Raw genomic sequence first — 21,511 nt, forward strand, 5'->3', positions numbered from 1 at the left:
TTAAAATCAAAATCAATCTTTTTACGGTCTCAACTTACAGGTTTAATAACAAGATTTTTTACAAAAGTAAAAGACATAAAGAAGTTAAAATCAATAGAGCGAGAGTTTGAGATTTTAACTGGACAGTGTAAGTTAGGCATTAATTCTAGATCAGGGCGAGAGCAAGTTTTAGAGTTAATTAAATTCTGACCTTTTCCAAAAAGTATTTTTAAAGATTGAATGTGAGGACGAGAGTTAAGCATTTGGATTTAATTATATAACCTAAGTCAACAGAGCGAGAGTTTGAGATAAGGGTGTTTAAAACGGTCAGTATTTTCTTAAAAAGAGTTTCTGCAACTTTATTGCTTTCAAAATATGGTTTTTGACTTAATTATAAGTGACAGCAACATTAATATAAAATCATGGTTTATTCAACAGAGCGAGAGTTTGAGATAGAACCTTTAACCAATAAAGTTAACCGAAACGATTCATTTTAAAACCAAGAAGCCGACAAAGACTTGATTCCCTAGTTTTGACGAACTACATACCGATATCCGTTTTATTAATATTTAATCTAGATATTAGTTTAGCTCTTAGTTTTTTCCCAAACAATCAAACATTTTCACCTTAGATTTACGTAGTAACCTTAGATAACGGTATATCGATTCATAAGTCCCTGTGGGATCGATATCTTTTAAAACTACGCGATAGAACTGTGCACTTGCAGTTTGTATCCCAAATTCGACTCATAAAGTCGCGATCAAGTTTTTGGCGCCGTTGCCGGGGATTTTTATTCAATCGATATCGTAACTCTTCCGTTACGCTGTAGAGACTAAGGTTTCTTTTCCTTCTATTTTCTTTCTTTCGTTGATTTGTATGCCACGCACTCGCTCTCAAGGCGAACCGCTCTATTTACGAATCAACGATATCGAACTATATCTCCGAGTCTTACGACGAATTCGGGAATATCGTGCTGAAAACAATCTCCCTCCTATAGACCTTCCCGATCTCAAAGATTTTCCTTCTTTAACCGAGATGGCAGAACCAGCTCGTGCTCTTAGAGATTACGCCGCTCCATCGCAAGATGAACCGCATTCAAGTATTGCTCCGCCCGCAATCGAAGGAAACAACTTTGAACTTAAACCTTCGTTGTTGCAGGCTGTGCAACAGAACCAATTCTCTGGAAATCTTACCGAAGATCCAAACCTTCATTTATCCGTATTTGTCCAATACGCTGATACTGTTAAAGCTAATGGTGTCACTTCAGAGGCAATTCGACTTCGTCTTTTTCCTTTCTCATTAAGAGATAGCGCTAGAAGATGGCTTCAATCTCTTCCTTCCAACTCAGTCACCACATGGAACGAGTTGAAGAAAGTTTTTCTTGCCCGATATTTTCCACCAAGCAAAACAGCTATGTTAAAAGCCCAGATAAACGGATTTAAACAGAAAGACAACGAGTCTTTTTTCGAAGCATGGGAAAGATACAAAGACATGATGAGACTTTGCCCACACCATGGTTTGGAAGACTGGTTAGTAATTCACACATTTTATAATGGTCTCTTATACAATACAAGGTTAACAATAGACGCCGCTGCAGGTGGTGCACTAATGAACAAACCTTACGCTGATGCTTACCAGCTTATCGAGAGCATGGCCCAAAACCACTATCAGTGGGGAACCGAACGAACAACGGTGGAAAAACCTCAACCGAAAACTGGCATGTACGAGATAAGTAACCTTGATCACGTCAATGCAAAAGTGGATGCTTTGGTCCAGAAAATTGAAAGTTTAAACGTATCACCTCCAGCCGCCATGGTTGCTGTAACTCAGAATTGCGAGGTCTGTGGAATCCAAGGCCACACTCCTGCGGAATGTCAACTCTTGACTGGAATCCAAACAGAGCAAGTAAACTATGCTCAAGGAAGCCCCTATTCGAATACCTATAACCCAAATTGGAAGAACCATCCAAACTTCTCATATAAGAGTAATAATGCTTTATACGCACCTGGACAGTCTCCAAATCAAGCCCCATCTATACCTCCGGGATATCAGAAACCGAATCCTAACAATAATACCCCTAGAAAATCCAACTTGGAAATCATGATGGAAAACTTTATAGCTTCCCAACAACAAACCAATAAAGATTTCTTAAACCAGAACATACACACTGGCGAACAACTTAAACAACTAGCAAGCAAAGTAGATGCCCTGGCTACCCATAACAAAATGCTGGAAACGCAAATATCTCAAGTAGCTCAACAACAAGCACCTACTGCTGCACCAACTGGTACATTCCCTGGACAGCCCCAACCCAATCCGAGAAGCCAAGCTCATGCAATTATATTAAGAAGTGGAACGGAAGTGGAAGGACCGTCTGACCCAAGGATAGAAAACCAAAACCCTAAGAAATCTACTGAGGAAAGTGAACCTAAGGAAAAGGAAGAGAGTAATAAGGAAACCCTAGAAAAGAAGGAACCTTATGTACCTCCACCACCTTACAAACCACCTATACCTTACCCTCAAAGGCTTGTTAAAACCAAAGATGTAGGCCAATTTAGAAAATTTGTTGATCTCCTTAAACAATTAAACGTTACAATTCCGTTTACCGAAGCTATTACGCAGATGCCTTCATATGCTAAATTCTTAAAAGAAATTCTTTCTAATAAAAGGAAACTTGAGGATAGCGAAACCGTTACACTCCCTGCCGAATGTAGCGCTATAATCCAAAACATGCCCCCTAAACTCAAGGATCCGGGTAGTTTCTCTATACCCTGTCACATAGGAAAATTTGTCATCGACAAAGCCTTATGCGATTTAGGAGCCGGAATTAGCGTTATGCCTTTATCCATATGTAAGAAACTGGAAATGGGAGAATTAAGACCGACCAAAATGTCTGTGCAATTAGCAGATCGTTCCATCAAATATCCTGTAGGAATCCTTGAAAACGTTCCCGTACGCATAGGTCAGTTTTACATTCCCACTGACTTCACAATTATGGACATTAGAGAAGATGATACGACACCTATTATACTAGGAAGACCATTCTTAGCAACTGCCGGTGCAATCATAGACGTAAAACGAGGACGACTCACCTTCGAAGTAGGTGAAGAGAAAATTGAATTCATTCTTTCCCAATTCTTGAAAGCACCTGCAATAGAAGATACATGTTACTTCATGGATATCATCGATGAATGCATAAAAGAAGCAGAGTCAGGAGAAGACAAAGCATCAGACTATCTTTTAGAGGACAAATCTAAACAATGCCTAGCAATAACACCGGATCCTACGCAGTGTCTTAACAAACCAACCCCTGATTTGAAAACACTTCCCAAAAATCTGAGATATGAATTCCTAGACTTAGAACTTGAACGACCTGTGATAGTTAATGCAGATCTAGGAAGACTCGAAACAGAAAAACTCCTACATATCTTAAGAAAATATCCAACCGCACTAGGATACCACATCACCGATCTTAAAGGAATAAGCCCTTCTATTTGTATGCACCACATCATGTTAGAAGAAGACTGTAAAACCTCTAGGGAACACCAGAGAAGACTAAATCCGATCCTAAGTGAGGTAGTAAAGAAAGAAATAACCAAGTTATTAGAAGCAGGTATTATATATCCTATATCTGATAGCAAATGGGTTAGTCCTGTACACGTTGTACCAAAGAAAGGAGGCATAACCGTTATTGAAAACGAAAAAGGAGAAACTATAACTAAACGAATCGAATCGGGATGGAGAATGTGCATTGATTATAGGAAACTAAACAAAGCAACCCGAAAAGATCATTTCCCTTTACCATTCATTGACCAAATGTTAGAACGATTAGCTAAACATTCACATTTCTGTTATTTAGATGGTTATTCAGGCTTCTTTCAAATACCAATTCACCCTGATGACCAAGAAAGGACAACATTCACATGCCCTTTTGGTACCTTCGCGTATAGACGAATGCCGTTTGGTCTGTGTAATGCCCCTGCAACTTTTCAAAGATGCATGATGGCAATATTCGCCGACTTTCTCGAAAACATCATGGAAGTATTTATGGATGACTTTTCTGTATACGGACAAAGTTTCGAAGAATGCCTTGAAAACCTGGAAAGAGTTCTGGAGCGATGTGTAAAAGTAAACTTAGTACTTAATTGGGAAAAGTGCCACTTTATGGTACAAGAAGGAATTGTTTTAGGACACATCATCTCGAACAGAGGAATCGAAGTAGACAAAGCCAAAATAGAGGTAATCGAAAATCTTCAACCCCCAAGAACTGTGAGAGAAGTACGAAGTTTTTTAGGACACGCCGGTTTTTATCGACGATTCATCAAAGACTTCTCTAAGATAACTAAACCCTTAACCGGACTGTTGATGAAAGATGCTGAATTCATATTCGACGATAACTGTTTAAAAGCATTTCAAACTCTTAAACAAGCATTGATCTCCGCACCCATTATGCAGACACCAGACTGGAATGAACCATTCGAAATAATGTGCGATGCCAGTGACTATGCTGTAGGTGCTGTTTTAGGACAAAGAAAGGATAAAAAGCTTCACGTTATATACTACGCTAGCAGAACCCTGGATGAAGCGCAAATGAATTATGCCACAACCGAGAAAGAACTCCTAGCAGTGGTATTTGCGCTAGATAAATTTCGTTCTTACCTGGTAGGAGCCAAAATGATAGTTTACACCGATCACGCTGCTATCAGGTACCTTTTAACAAAAAAAGATGCTAAACCTAGACTCCTAAGATGGATCTTGTTACTACAAGAATTCGACTTAGAAATCAAGGACAAGAAAGGAACTGAAAACGTAGTAGCAGACCACCTCTCTAGACTTGAGAACCTTGAACCGGAAAGAACATCCATTAATGATGATTTCTCGTATGATAAACTCATAGCTACTTTGGAAGAGAACAACTCCGACATGCAAGTAGAAACCACCTTAGCTATATCTGTCACACCATGGTACGCTGATCTAGTCAATTATTTAGCTGCCGGAATAGTTCCACCTACTTTATCTTACCAGCAGAAGAAACGATTCTTCCACGACATAAAACACTATTACTGGGATGACCCCTTACTTTTCAAAAGAGGCCCCGATGGTATTTTCCGTCGATGTATACCCGAAGAAGAGGTAGAAAATATAATCCAACACTGTCACTCTGCGCCTTATGGTGGATCACACTTTATATCCAAGGTACTCGAAAAACTACTACTTAAATATGGAGTGAGACATAGGATAGCAACACCTTACCACCCTCAAACCAGTGGACAAGTGGAAGTATCTAACAGAGAAATCAAGCAAATACTAGAAAAAACGGTCGCCACTTCAAGGAAAGATTGGTCATTGAAATTACCAGAAGCTTTGTGGGCATACCGAACTGCTTATAAAACTCCCATAGGGACGACCCCATTTAAGCTCATTTATGGAAAATCCTGTCACCTCCCGGTAGAATTAGAACATAAAGCCTATTGGGCTATTAGAAATTTAAATTTGAATTATAAAGCCGCCGGTGAAAAGAGAATCCTTGACATAAACGAATTAGAGGAACTCAGAAGAGACGCCTATGAAAATGCCAAAATCTATAAAGAAAGAACAAAACAATGGCATGACAAGCGTATATCAAGGAAAATCTTCAAGCAAGGCGACGCAGTACTTTTATTTAACTCTAGACTAAAGTTATTCCCGGGAAAACTACGATCCAGATGGTCAGGACCTTTTCATATCACTAAAATCTTTCCCAGTGGAGCGGTAGAAATAAAAGGACAATCTACAGAACCGTTCACCGTAAACGGGCAACGTCTGAAACATTATCAATATGCGGAAACCAACGAGGATTCGCAAATTCTACACTTAGACGAAACGCCCCCAGGACTCATAGACTATATTTAACAGTTTCTTTGTCGAGCTTGCGACATTTAAACAAAGCGCTTAGTGGGAGACAACCCACAAATTAATTTGTTATTTTATTATTCTATTATTATTATCATTTCCCTATTTTTCTCTTAATTATTCTTTTAATTTCTATTTAGTATTCATTATTGATTTATTAAAAAAGAAAAAAAAAATATATATATATATAATAATAATAATTCTTTTCTTCTTTCGGCATTTGGCCAAATCCTGACTTAAACTCATGTTTCTTTTCTCTAGCTAACACTAACCAGATGGGACATTCTGATCGTATGGGTATCAAGTTCAGAGGAATGGCTCAGAAACAAAAGTTTGAAGAACTAGCCGCTAGAGAGATGCTACCTAGTTTATATGCTGATGATTGGGCTATGACTGCCCTTGGACTGAGACAGAGTGTCCTGTTTTTGCTGAATCAGATAGGATGGGAGACCTCCCCTATCCTGAGACATTTCACCACCTACCGGAGACTCACACTAGAATTCCTTAGTTCATTAATCTATCTACCCAGCCACGGAAAAGGAATTAGCAGAGGTTTTATCCAGTTCAGAATGTTCAATATGGAGTACCAATTTAATATTAGAGACTTCACCAACCTTTTGGGTTTTCCTACCTCCTTTGATACATTCACTGTAAGCCAGGAAGAACTTTTTGAATATAGAGAGCTTGAACACTTTTGGGGTAAGCTGACTGGAAATGATGAGCCCGAAGAACATGAGTTTCTCTCTGGAAACATACATAACCCGGCTTTCCACTATTTTCATAAGATCCTGACCCACACTTTATTTGGGAAGAAGCCAAATAGTACTTCAGTTTCACGTGATGAACTCTTCATCATATTTTGTGCTTCCCAGAACCGTCCAGTAAACGGTGCTACTTTTATGTTAGCTAATTTGGACCACCTTATCCAGGATGAGCGAGCACCCATTAGAATAGGCGGTTTGATCACTATGATAGGTAATGCTATTGGATTACGTCAGCCTATGCTTGACCTTAGCCCTTTTTGTGGCATTACTACTATGAGTATACCCTTCCTCTTCAACACTATGTTTATAGCAAACATAGGGTCTGATGAGTTTGAGCTTATTATTGATAACCAGGTTCTCTGCCTATTCACCATGCCCGATCCTAGAACTAGTGTTCATAACCAAAGGAACTTGCTCTATAACCTGAATGAAACCCCAACTCCTGCTGGATCCACTGAATCCATCCAGGACTATGAGATTTGTGATGACTATGAGCACTATGTTGACCATATCTCTCAGGCTGAATCTGACCCTCAGACACCTTCCGGCTACTATGATATTGATCCTCCTCCTCAGCCTGTCCTGACCGAAGAATCAGCCATGCCTGATCTCCGACATCATATGCCAGGAACAGATATTAAAACCGTCATTGAAGCTTTGATGTCAGAACAAGACGCCCTCAGGGAAGATTTCCACAACTTGAGACATGAAATCCTAGAATACATGAGCAGCACGGCAAGTCAGTTACGTATGCTATGGCATCGTGTTAACTCTTTTGCTCCTCCGGCCAGAGATTCGAAGATAGATGGAATTTAGTTATTTCTTTCTAAGTTATTTAGTTTTAGGCTAGATTTTTCAATAATGTTATTTGAATTCATGCTCGCATTTATTTTCCTTTCATTTCATTGTTTTCCCTTCCTGTATTACATTATGTTAATTTTATTAAAGCTTTTATTTATTTAATTTATGCAATGGCTATGTTCTCTACTGTTCTACTGTTACTCAGAATGAATTACTATTATGAGAAATAGAATAGCATGCAACACAAATTAATTAGCTAAATTAAATAGAACAATCTAAAAACCAAATAAAACAAAATAATCAAAATAAATTCATCTCCAGATTAATTATGTGAAGCGCTGCTGAATGCCCTGCCAAAAAGAAATGTGTGACGAGCGTCACACACTCCATGACGAACGACACGCATAACTCCTGTTACGACCGTCACACCCTTGTGACGAGCGTAACGCCCTTCAGACATGTGAACGTTAGGGAGCCGTTGGAGACGAACGTTACACCTTTAATTTTTTACCTTCCCCACTCACTTTTCATTTAACCACACTTAATTACTCTTCAACCACTTTTTCTTTCTATCTTCCAACCCTTCTCCTATAAATACCTACCAAAACTTCCTTCATTCACCACAAAACAATTCTCTCCTATCAAATACACTTCTTTTTCTTTCCAAATCACCCCTTCAAAAATTCATCACAATGGCGGGAAATCAAAATTTCGGAAATATCATCTTCCGATCCGGAGATGACAACTATCAGCAAGAGCAATTCGAACGTTTCCAACAGCGAGGCGTCGCTTCCACCAGGTACCCCGATTTAACTTGTTTACAACAATTAGGATTACTCCAAGGTATCGAATGGATGCTCCGCCTAGCCGACTTAACCTTCCTTTGCACTCATAATCAACCCACCTACCCATCCCTAACCTTAGAATTCTTAAGTTCATACGACTACACCACTCCCGCCGGTGAAGACGAATTTTTAACCGGTACCGCAACCTTCCGTATGTTCAACACCGAGTACTCCTTAACCCAAAACCAATTGAGTACCATGTTACAATTTCCCATAGAAGGTCAGGTACACCCCAGAATCCCTCCAAACTCAAACTGGAACACAGTTGGCGTTTTTGGCCTTTTTAAGAAAATTACCGGTATAGATACCTACAACTGGGAAGAACTCCTTCTCTCCCATATACATAACCCCACTATCCGGTACTTCATCCGCATCTTGCAAAACACAATTTTTGGAAGACCAAACAACAGTAAGGTCAACTCAAAGGAGCTATTTTTCCTCCAATGCGTCTTCGAACCGGATACTCAGGTAAACGCCGCCTCTTTTCTCTTTCATCACATCCGCACCTTATGTGCTAGAGGCCGGCAACCCTTTATAATTGGTGGATTAATAACATCCATAGCACTTGGCCTGAACCTAGGGGATAAACTCCAAACTTTAGAATCCCTACCTCCCCTGTCTATGGATATCAGCTATTGCCGCTCCAGCCGCCTGATTAAAAACAGAGTAGGCGGAGGATATTATCTTATGGTGAACAACCAGGCTGTCCCAAGCGTTGTTCTACCAAATATCGCCCTAACTGATGTCACAAACCCCGACCGCCACCTCTATGATCTGAACGCTCCTGAAACCACCGAGCCTTTACAAACAAACCCACAAACAGATGAGTTTGAAGAAATGGAACAAGGTGATCATCCTCCTACACAACATTCAGCCCCGCTCAACCCTTCCGGTAATGCAACTGGCCCATCCTCCCAACGTCGTCGACGAAGAAGGCCTGCAACCAACGACGACATTATGGATGCTATCGATGGTATGCAGGCACAGAATGCAGAGATGATGCAGATGATGCGTCAAATGCAACAGCAACAGGATGCCCGGAATGCCATAACCGACCAGCGGTTTACTGAATTGTTCAGCAGGTTCGACAACTTAGACATACGTCAAAGATCACCAGGTCCTAGAACCAGAGGCGGAAGGCAGCCTTAGTTGTTATTTTCTTTGCATTTCCATTTTGTATTTCTTTCCCTTAAAACATTGAGGACAATGTTTAGTTCAAGTATGGGGGGGAAACAATATTCTTCCTATTTCCATTCTTCAAGTATGTTATTTTCCCTTTCATCGTTATTTCCCTTCCTTATTATTTAATATTTTGTTTCAAAAATATATATATATATATATATATATATAATATATATATATATATATATATATATATATATATTTATAATTCTAAGTTAAGCCCCTAGTGTGAAATATTTCTATTATCTATTCCCCTCGATTTTCTTGAGCCATAACAAAATTTTTTTTTTAACACACCCAATAAGTATAAAGGTTGCTTACTTTATAAAACTTGAGTGAAATCAAAACAAAATCATTACCATAACAACGCTCTGAGAACCTCAATATGTTAGATCAGGATAAGTACCTATTATACCGATTCCTTGAACTTTTAGTTCTATGGCAACCCCAAGTAGTTTATACAGAAGTCAGCACCGTCTTAATAGCAAACTACGTGGAGAGCCGATGAATATAAGTGAATGATCCCCAAAGTAACATAAAATATATGAATATATCAAGAAATGCACTAAGTAAATTAGGTGATCCTTACCAGATCATTTAATCTAAAGGTTGCAGATCATGCAAAAGCACAATACGAAAGATCCATTATGAGTTGGTTCAGTAGGAATCTGGTACTGAACTTGGTAGGGCGGACTACGGTTCGATCCCCCGCAATTTGCAATGGACTGAATAATGAAGTTATCCGACTTATGTACCAGAACTTCTAGCTAAAAGCGGATCATAATCACTAACCGGTTACTCCACTATGTGCGCGAAAAGATAAAGGGCTTAATGTGATTTCGCTAGAATGAAAACGGGTAAAATAAGACCAAAGGAACCAGGATAGCTATCATAGGATACTTGAACTGATTTGCATAAGGTAGGGTTATCTAAGTTGTAACGGTAGTTGTTGATGTCAAGATTAAACTCAAAGTCCTCCTAAACAAAAACCCATTTGCAACCTAGTACGAATTGATGTGTGCTTTGAAATTTCATCTGGCTAAAACTTTTAACAAGTTCTATACTGAATTTTGCTTGAGGACAAGCAAAGATTTAAGTATGGGGGAGTTTGATAACACAAAATTATATCACATTTTAAGACTTAATTCAATTAGATTATATTATCATTTACTTTCGGTTTACTGCATTTTATGGGATATTACGTGGTATTTTCTTCCTAATTGTCGCAGGTAGTCTATTTTGAAGAACAAGTGAAAATGGAAGAAAAGGAGGTGTAAAAAGGAATAAAAAGGAAACAAATAACAAAGACCAAGCCCAGCCCAAAGAAAGTGCACGTTATGACTGTGACGGGCGTCACAAGGGTTGTGACGAGCGTCACACTAAAAGCACTCCTGTGACGAGCGTCACACATGGTGTGACGAACGTCACACCAGTCCTCTATATTTTTGGCGCAAGGAACTCAACTGACCACGTTGAAAGCTATTTCCACGCACGCTTAACCCTCGGAACGAGACCACGCACACGGAAACCCTTGAAAAGCAGTTACACCAGCAGCTGTATAAATAGCAGCTAATTGGGAAGTTTCAAACTCTCGGTTTTTCCACGCTCATATTGCCGAAGCTCTGCCAAATTTTCTTGTCACACCTTTTGCTTATTTTTTCCTTTCCAGCACTTAACATTGTTTATTTTATTTATTTCTTTTGCAAGCTTTACATTCTTTTTCCCTTGCAAAATTTACCTTTCCCGTTTCAGCTTCTAGATATTTTTCGCATAATAGTTTCTACACCGGAAACTATTATGCGACTTTATACTGGATTTAACCTTACGTTATATTCCAGTTTTATTTCCTTGATTTAATTTACTGTTTAATTGAAGAATCCAAGAACAAATCCTACCGGCTTGTGGTGGAGTGTTCAAGACTATTGTATTACGCATTCAGGTTCTTTAATCATTATTTAATATTTTGTTTTATTATTTATCTATATTATCTGCCTGGAATGAATCTGTTTATGCATGATATAAATTCTTATTTGTTTAGCATGTCTGGCTAATTTGCCTAGGTATCGGTATGTAAAGTAAGCAGAATAAGGGATCAAGACTGAGTCGGTCTATCTAAACTTAAAATCAAAATCAATCTTTTTACGGTCTCAACTTACAGGTTTAATAACAAGATTTTTTACAAAAGTAAAAGACATAAAGAAGTTAAAATCAATAGAGCGAGAGTTTGAGATTTTAACTGGACAGTGTAAGTTAGGCATTAATTCTAGATCAGGGCGAGAGCAAGTTTTAGAGTTAATTAAATTCTGACCTTTTCCAAAAAGTATTTTTAAAGATTGAATGTGAGGACGAGAGTTAAGCATTTGGATTTAATTATATAACCTAAGTCAACAGAGCGAGAGTTTGAGATAAGGGTGTTTAAAACGGTCAGTATTTTCTTAAAAAGAGTTTCTGCAACTTTATTGCTTTCAAAATATGGTTTTTGACTTAATTATAAGTGACAACAACATTAATATAAAATCATGGTTTATTCAACAGAGCGAGAGTTTGAGATAGAACCTTTAACCAATAAAGTTAACCGAAACGATTCATTTTAAAACCAAGAAGCCGACAAAGACTTGATTCCCTAGTTTTGACGAACTACATACCGATATCCGTTTTATTAATATTTAATCTAGATATTAGTTTAGCTCTTAGTTTTTTCCCAAACAATCAAACATTTTCACCTTAGATTTACGTAGTAACCTTAGATAACGGTATATCGATTCATAAGTCCCTGTGGGATCGATATCTTTTAAAACTACGCGATAGAACTGTGCACTTGCAGTTTGTATCCTAAATTCGACTCATAAAGTCGCGATCAATGTGATAAATAGTTAATATTTCCAAAATTTGCAAATAAGACCCTAGAGTTCCTTTGAAATAAAAACAAATCATATGCACAAGCATTGCATGCATCATATGCATAAGCAGGTTTTGTTCCCGACTTCTGGTCTTGTGGCCTAATTTTGTGCTCTTCATTTATTTTGAAGACAAGCTGACTCACCGGTACTACACTAGAGTCAACTCTGCAAGACTGATGGATCATCTAGAGCAAGAGAACCGTGAACTCAAAGAGGAAGAGACCACAACTTGGCTTTACATATTTCCATGAATTGTAAAAACGACGCCATGTCCAATGTGCTGGTGGACACTGGGTCATCCTTGAATGTATTGCCAAAATCCACTCTCTCAAGACTGTCTTATCAAGGGCCTCCCATGAGGCAGAGTGGGGTAGTTGTGAAAGCTTTCGATGGGTCTCGAAAGACTGTGATTGGGGAAGTTGATCTCCCTATCAAGATTGGACCAAGTGATTTCCAAATTACCTTCCAGGTTATGGACATTCACCCATCGTATAGCAGTCTCCTAGGCAGACCATGGATTCACGAGGCGGGCGCCGTGACATCCACCCTACACCAGAAGCTGAAATTTGTGAAAAATAAGAAATTGGTAGTGGTAGGGGGAGAAAAGGCTCTCCTGGTTAGCCACTTGTCTTCCTTCTCATACATAGATGCTGCGGATGAAGTTGGAACTCCTTTCTAAGCTTTATCTATAGTTGAGCCTGTTGAGAAGATAATTCCTTCATTTACTTCCTATAGAGATGCGAAATTGGCCATTGAGTGTGGTGTAATTGCTGGTCTAGGAAAAATGATTGAGCTGGAAGACAATAAGTCTCGGGCTGGCATAGGCTTTTCTTCTGGGGTCTTCAATGAGAAAGGATTATTCAAGAGTGGAGGTTTCATCCACACTGGTCAGGACGAAGAAGCTGCTGCTGTCTTGGAAGAGGATGCAGAGGATTCTGACAATTTCATCATCCCTGGAGGGGTCTGCAACAATTGGGTCGCTGTGGATGTTCCTACAGTTGTCCACAAGTCAACGTAATGATCACTTTGTTTAAAAACCCTTCTCCCATGCCAAAAGGAGAAGTGATAACATTGTTGGCAACATAAATACAATGATATTTTCATTCAATAAATTCATGTTAAATGTTTGTTTTTCCAATTATTTTCCCTTTTTTCTTTTTGCATGAAATTGGTGATCACATAAAACCCTAAAAATAGAATAAAATCAATCTTTTCATCTGCATAATGATTTACCTTGTTTGATTTCTAAAAGCTTTTCATATCCAAAATCATTATGCAGGTTGGTTTCTAAACCCATTGAACATAATGATCCGACACCATCTCCCAATTTTGAGTTCCCTGTATTTGAGGCAGAGGAAGATGATGTTGAAGAGATTCCTGACGAGATTACCCGTCTACTTGAGCATGAAAATAAGATCATTCAGCCGCATCTTGAGAATCTGGAAACAGTCAACTTGGGGTCTGAGGATTGTGTTCGAGAAGTGAAGATTGGGGCACTCCTGGAAGAATCTGTTAAGAAGGGGTTGATTGAATTGCTACGAGAATATGTCGATATCTTTGCTTGGTCTTATGAAGACATGTCGGGTCTAGATACAGATATTGTGCAACATTTCTTGCCCTTGAAGCCTGAGTGCATGCCTGTGAAGCAGAAGCTCAGAAGAACTCATCCTGATATGGCAGTGAAGATCAAAGAGGAAGTTCAGAAGCAAATTGATGCGGGGTTTCTGGTGACTTCTACATATCCTCAATGGGTGGCCAATATTGTGCCCGAGCCTAAGAAAGACGGAAAAGTCCGGATGTGTGTGGATTATAGAGATTTGAATAAAGCTAGTCCGAAAGATGATTTCCCTCTGCCACATATTGATATGTTGGTAGACAATACAGCTAAATTCAATGTCTTCTCATTTATGGACGGATTTTCCGGATATAATCAGATTAAGATGGCACCCGAGGATATGGAGAAGAAAACATTCATCACACCTTAGGGAACATTCTGTTATCGAGTGATGCCCTTCGGTTTGAAGAACGCCGGAGCCACGTATCAACGAGCTATGACCACCTTGTTCCATGATATGATGCACAAGGAGATTGAGGTATATGTTGATGATATGATTGCTAAGTCAAGAACGGAAGTTGAACATGTAGATCACCTATTGAAGCTTTTTCAGCATTTGAGGAAGTACAAGCTTCGTCTGAATCCCAACAAGTGTACATTTGGAGTCTGGTCTGGCAAGTTATTGGGCTTTATTGTCAGCGAAAGAGGTATTGAGGTTGATCCTGCAAAGGTCAAAGCAATACAAGAGATGTCTGCGCCCAAAACTGAGAAGCAAGTCCGAGGTTTTCTTGGCCGCTTGAATTATATTTCCAGATTCATATCCCACATGACTGCCACATATGCGCCGATATTCAAGCTCCTCCGGAAAGATCAGTCTCATGATTGGACCGAGGATTGCCAGAAAGCTTTCGATAGTATCAAAGAGTATCTGTCTGAACCTCTAATTCTGTCTCCGCCTGTAGAAGGAAGACATTTGATCATGTATCTGATAGCTCTTGAAGACTCGATGGGTTGTGTCCTTGGTCAGCAAGACGAATCAGGGAAGAAAGAGTATGCTATTTACTACTTGAGTAAGAAGATCACTAATTGTGAGTCTCGATACTCAATGCTTGAGAAGACATGTTATGCTTTGGCTTGGGCCGCTAAGCGTTTACGCCAGTATATGATAAATCATACAACTTGGTTGATATCCATAATGGATCCAATCAAGTATATATTTGAGAAGCCTGCTTTAACCGGGAGGATTGCCCGTTGGCAGATGTTGCTATCTGAGTATGATATTGAGTATCGAGCTCAGAAGGCTATTAAAGGTAGTATCTTGGCTGACCACTTGGCACATCAGCCGATTGAGGATTATCAGTCAGTTCAGTATGATTTCCCAGATGAGGAGATTCTGTATTTGAAAATGAAAGATTGTGATGAGCCTACACTCGATGAAGGGCCAGAGCCTGGTTCCAGATGGAGTATGGTGTTTGATGGCGCTGTAAATAAGTATGGAAATGGTATTGGGGCAATAATCATTACTCCTCCGGGCACACATATTCCTTTTACCGCAAGGCTAACTTTCAAATGCACGAATAATATGGCTGAGTATGAGGCCTGTATTATGGGATTGGAGGAATGCATTGATCTAAGGATCAAGCATCTTGATGTTTATGGTGATTCGGCCCTTGTTGTCAATCAGATCAAGGGTGAGTGGGAAACGAATCAGCCTGGTCTTATTCCATATAGGGATTATGCGAGGAGGATTTCAACGTTCTTTACTGAGGTTGACTTCCATCATATTCCTCGAGATGAGAATCAGATGGCAGACGCTCTTGCTACGCTTGCTTTGATGATTGTGGTTAAATATTAGAATGAAGTTCCCAATATCACCGTAATGCGCTTGAATAGACCAGCTCATGTATTTGCAATTGAAGAAGTGAAGGATGATAAGCCATGGTATTATGACATCAAGTGTTTCCTTCAGAGCCAGATTTACCCGCATGGGGCATCTGTGAAAGATAGGAAAACTTTGAGAAGATTGTCAGGCAGTTTCTACCTCAATGGCGAAGTGCTTTATAAGAGAAATTTTGACATGGTTCTGCTCAGATGCGTGGATAGACACGAAGCAGACTTGTTGATGACTGAGGTCCATGAAGGTTCATTTGGTACCCATTCCAATGGACATTCCATGGCTAGAAAGATGTTGAGAGCAAGCTACTATTGGCTGACAATGGAGTCTGACTGTTGCAAATATGTGAAGAAATGCCATAAGTGTCAGATTTATGCGGATAAGATTCATATTCCCCCGACACTTCTGAATGTAATTTCATCAGCATGGCCTTTCTCCATGTGGGGAATTGACATGATTGGCATGATTGAGCCGAAAGTGTCCAATGGACACAGGTTTATTCTCATAGCAATTGATTACTTCACCAAATGGGTTGAAGCGGCGTCATATGCAAATGTGACCAAGCAGGTGGTGGTGAAGTTTATCAAGAATCAACTCATATGCCGTTATGGTGTGCCTGATAAGATCATTACTGATAATGGATCTAACTTGAATAACAAGATGATGAAAGAGTTGTGTAGTGAGTTCAAGATTGCACACCATAATTCTTCTCCTTATAGACCCAAGATGAATGGGGCTGTTGAAGCTGCTAATAAGAATATCAAGAAGATTATCTAGAAGATGGTTGTCACGTACAAGGATTGGCATGAGATGCTGCCATTTGCTTTGCATGGATATCGTACATCTGTCCGCACTTCAATAGAGGCAACCCCTTTCTCTCTTGTTTATGGCATGGAGGCCGTACTCCCAGTAGAGGTGGAGATCCCATCAATGAGAGTCTTGATGGAGGCCAAGTTGACTGGTGCTGAATGGGTTCAGAGTCGCTATGACCAGCTGAATTTGATTGAAGAGAAGAGATTGACTGCCATGTGCCATGGTCAGTTATATCAACAGAGAATGAAGAAAGCTTTTGATAAGAAGGTCAAGCCTCGTGTGTTCTGAGAGGGTGGCCTTGTGCTCAAGAAAGTCTTGTCTTTCGCGCCCGATTCCAGGGGCAAGTGGACTCCAAACTATGAAGGTCCATATGTTGTTAAGAGATCCTTTTCAGGCGGTGCTTTGATACTTACAACTATGGATGGGGAGGATTTCACTCGTCCTGTGAATTCAGATGCAGTCAAGAAATACTTCGCCTAAAAATAAAAACAGAATAGCTCGCTAAGTTGAAAACCCGAAAGGGCGGCTTAGGCAAAAATGAGCATCTCGGTGGATTGAAAACCCGAAAGGGCAATCCAGGCAAAAGTTAGAGACATAAAAAATTGAATACATGCATCCCGCTAGATTGAGTACCTCATCCCGGGGCAATCTAGGCAAAAATTAGGGATTTGGCAAGTAACTGCATCTTGACAAGACTGTGTTCTACAACTGTCATCCATCAGAGATTCTTGTTCATTCGTCGTCAACCAAAGCTTCGAATACATCGAACTCAGAATTGGTGGAGAAATGGTCATTATGTTCAATGTAGCCCTTTTTCAATATATATCACCAATTTCAAATTTGTAAAGATCTATGGAGTCTTGCCATTTGCAGGCTACCATTCCATCAAACGAATTTGAGCCTTTATCCAATTATTTGCACTCTTATTTGTTTCTATTTCAACAAATGTTTTGCATGTTTTAATTGAGAAAATATCATTGTCATAAACAAACGAATTTTTCACAAATTGTTTTTAAACAAAGTGAATATTCACAATGACAAAAGGATACTTAAGGGATCCTCAGTGCTCTCCCAAGGGTGGCATGATTTCCAACAGGGTAAGACATTTGTTCATATCCCTGGCATGACTGTATCCTCTTCTCCCAGAATGTTGTTGTGGTTTATCCCACCGAGTGGAGTGCTTGTTGAGGTTATTCACCTCTCCTCCCTTCAGCAGAGCAGTGGTCTTCCCTCCTCAGCAGATGTGTCCTCTTTGGAAGGTTCGGTATTTGGTGGTTGATCCCCAGAATTCCTTCATTTCCTCAGATAGATCCCAAGTAAAGTTGTTGGTATGGTGGATTTTATCTGTGATGGTTCATCCCCGAGTGGTATGCTTGTTGAGATGTTCACCACTCTCCCCTTTAGCAGAAGAGCGATCTTTTCTCCTCAGCGGGTGTGATCTCCTTGGTGAGTTTGGTACTTGGTGTTGGATCACCAGATTCCCCTTATCTCCCTCAGATGGATTCCCCAGTAGAGTTGCTTTTGTGGCAGTTTCTGCCTGTGCAATGAACTTTTTTCCCCAGCTGAGACTGATGATTCATCCCTGCAGAGGTGTTGTTGTCTCTGATCCCCGGCAGATTGGATATTCTCCGGTGATCCTGGCTCCTTCTCTTGAGATGTAGTACCGGGTGGTTGATTCCTGGACCTGTGTGTGTTAGATATGTCTGTTTGTCAGCATTCATCAAACATAAATCACGCATATACATGCATAATTATAACATTCAGATATTCATGTTGCATTCTTTGCCATATATCGTTGTTTGTTATCTCCTGCTATTTGGTGATATATATTTCCCCAAGCAGATGTGTGTGTCTGATCTCTCAATATAGAGTCAGCCCCTTTAAGCGGAAATTGTTTATCTTTCCTTCCGCATTCCCCACTGAGTTATATCCTCGTGGACGACGGTTGTTTTTGCTTCCTCCCAACACATATATTGGGATGGGTTCCCCTATTGAGTTATATCCTTATTAGGATGAGTCTTGATTCAGTTTGCCTTGTGGTTTGATCCTAAATTGGCCTCTTGTGACTGTCTCTGGTGTTTCCCTGTGGTAAATGAATAATTGCTCAGTAATCGATAATTATTCACCTTATCCTCAGCGGAGTTTGTGGTTTTCTACCCTTATACAGGTAGTTGTAAATCCTATTTTCCCCCCTTTTGCAGAGTTAACCATTGTTGTTCATCCCAGTTGATGACGGTTACTCTTTTGTGGTTTTCTACCCAGTATCCGGTAGATGTAATCCCCTCCTTGATGGTTATCTTCATCCAGTAGTCGATGTTGATATTCCCTCTTTTTCCTGGATAATTGCCTTGCGCTCGCAATTTATCCCCAGCGAGTCATCTTTCGTCTACCCTGTTGTTGTTGGTAACGATTGTTTCTCTCCTGAATTGGTCATCATTATATACCTCGTTTCGGTATCCCGATGCCTTTTTCTTTCGGTCGATTTATCCTTTATTAACCCAGTAACCGGTTGTGGATAATCTTCCATGCGAGTATACTATCTACGTTCTGACGGTAATAGATAGTATATCTCATGCACTCTTCAGTCGAAGCCTTTTGTTCTTCCATAGTTGAGTAAGATCCATTCCCCCTTTGCAGAGTTAACCATTGTTGTTCATCCTAGTTGATGACGGTTACTCTTCCGTGGTTTTCTACCCAGTATCCGGTAGATGTAATCCCCTCTTTGACGGTTATCATTATCCAATATTTGGTATTGATATTCCCTCATTCTTTTGGATAATTGCTCTGATTAAGCAATTTTATCCCCAGCGGGTCCTCTTTCATTTACCATTTGCCGGTGATGTTTGTTGCTCCCCTTGATTGGTCATCATTATATACCTAGTTTTGGTATCCCGATGCCTTTCTCTTTCGGTCGATTTATCCTTTATTAACCCAGTAATCGGTTGTGGATAATCTTCCATGCGAGTATATTATCTATGTTCCGACGGTAATAGATAATATATCTCATGCTCTCTTTGGTCGAAGCTTTGTTCTTCCCCAGTCGAGTAAGATTCGTATCCCTGTTTTGGAATCGATTGTCCATCCCATAATTGAGTTTGCGTTCTGCTCTCTTTTTGGATGATGAGTATTTTGGGAATATTCCCCAATTCATGCTTTAGTTGGTCACCTATTATATGCCCAGTAACCGGTATCCCTGGTGTTCCTTCCTTCTGCTCCCTATTATGACTTTGGTCCCCTGTGGAGTCAGATTTTCCTGAGTTGAGATATACCTTTTAGGTCTTTCCTCAGATGATTTGGTTGATTTATATCTCTCACCCTTATACCGGTCTTAGATATTCATTCTTCCCGAGCTTGTTGCTCTCTCACCCTTATACCGGTGATCAGATCACATGTCTCATTGAGCTTGTTACCCAGTAACCGGTAACACCTCATCTCGCTGCTTCCCTAGGAGAGTCTTTTTTAAGACATCCCCAGCAAAGTCCCTTAGTGGATTTGTTTTTGTCCGGATTTTTTTATCCGAAGTATCCATTGCGGATAGTTTTGCTGTATTGGCATATTCCCCAATACATACATCTTTGAGTCAGCCCGAGTCTTTCCAATGGATTTATTCCCTTTGGAAACTCTTTTCCCCAGCTTTGAGTCGTGACCTGCTCGCGCAATTTATCTCCTTTTCTATCCCCATGAGAGTCCCCGGTAGAGTCCCTTCCCCATGGAGTGGATAACTCATAGGGATTATCAAATTCCTTATGATCTTTTCTTCTTTGTGGACACATATCCCCACAAAGTTTGTTTGTTTTGCATACATACATTTGCATTATGAGGTCTCTTAGGGACCAAAATTTGTCTCTTTGTTATTATTTAAGCCCATTCTACCTCGTTGAGACGAAGATTTTAACCTTCATTTCTCCGGCTAGAATGACCTTAAATAGGGGCATCTGTAAGACCCCAATTTTGTCCCTAAGATCCCTCATGACATCATAACATTGCATTGCATAGCCTCAAGGATCATTGAGCATCTTGGCTCCCTTTCCCTTTGGGTAGGGATCTCTTGTGAGTGGTTTGAGATCACCAAGCATGCTTGAATTGTATATCATTGCTTTTCTCATTTTTTGTTTACTAACAAAAAGCACAAAAATATGTCATTAACATTTCTGTTTGAAGCTTAAGCAATCACCAAGTCAAGAGCTTCAAGGAGATCCTTTGTGCAAAAGATGAGGTATTTTCTTGGGATGAGGATCACATGATTAATATAAGGAGCTTACATGAGCTAGGGTTTCATTTTGAAGCAATTTCACCAAGTGATAGAATCTCAAGTTCATCAAGGCATTTCAAGGTCATCTGAGGACCAAAAGAAAACTGTGCAGTCAACTGAAGGCTATGAGGTGGGGAAATGAGTTGAGACACCTCAATCATGTTCAAGTGAGGTCTATTCATCATTCTAAACATCCATCTTGAAGATTCAAAGGTCATGGCAAAAGTTACTAAAAATGGAAAATGACCTATAATTCAAAGTTTCCAAATTTGGCAAGTTTTTGGTCCACTTTCAACTTGACTTTGCAATGTCAACGAAGTTGCAAATGGATTTTTGGTGAACATGAAAGTTGTAGATCTTTGTCTCCCCTTTCCAAAAACTTCTAATTCATGTCCATATGATGAATGGTTGAGAAGTTATGGTCATTTGATCACAAGGTGTGCATGGAAATTCAAAATGGCATAACTTTTGATACAATGCTCCAATTTGGTTCATTCTTTTTGGAAAATGCTCCTCATGTTCAAGGCATCTCAAAATGATATCATTTGGCTCAGTTGTGCAAAGGAATCATGGCCAAGAGTTCACTAGTTCACACATGTGCAAATTGAAGCAATACTTCATTATTCATTTTTGG

General features: G+C 39.7%; 1 pseudogene; it reads right to left on the reverse strand.

Annotated features, from left to right (window-relative positions):
• Positions 1 to 1,399: 1,399 nt before the first annotated feature.
• On the reverse strand, positions 1,400 to 1,499 carry LOC127125082 (uncharacterized; annotated as a pseudogene).
• Positions 1,500 to 21,511: the final 20,012 nt, after the last annotated feature.

The sequence above is a fragment of the Lathyrus oleraceus genome, chromosome 2 (genome assembly GCF_024323335.1).
Source record: "Lathyrus oleraceus cultivar Zhongwan6 chromosome 2, CAAS_Psat_ZW6_1.0, whole genome shotgun sequence".
Lineage (NCBI taxonomy): Eukaryota > Viridiplantae > Streptophyta > Magnoliopsida > Fabales > Fabaceae > Lathyrus > Lathyrus oleraceus.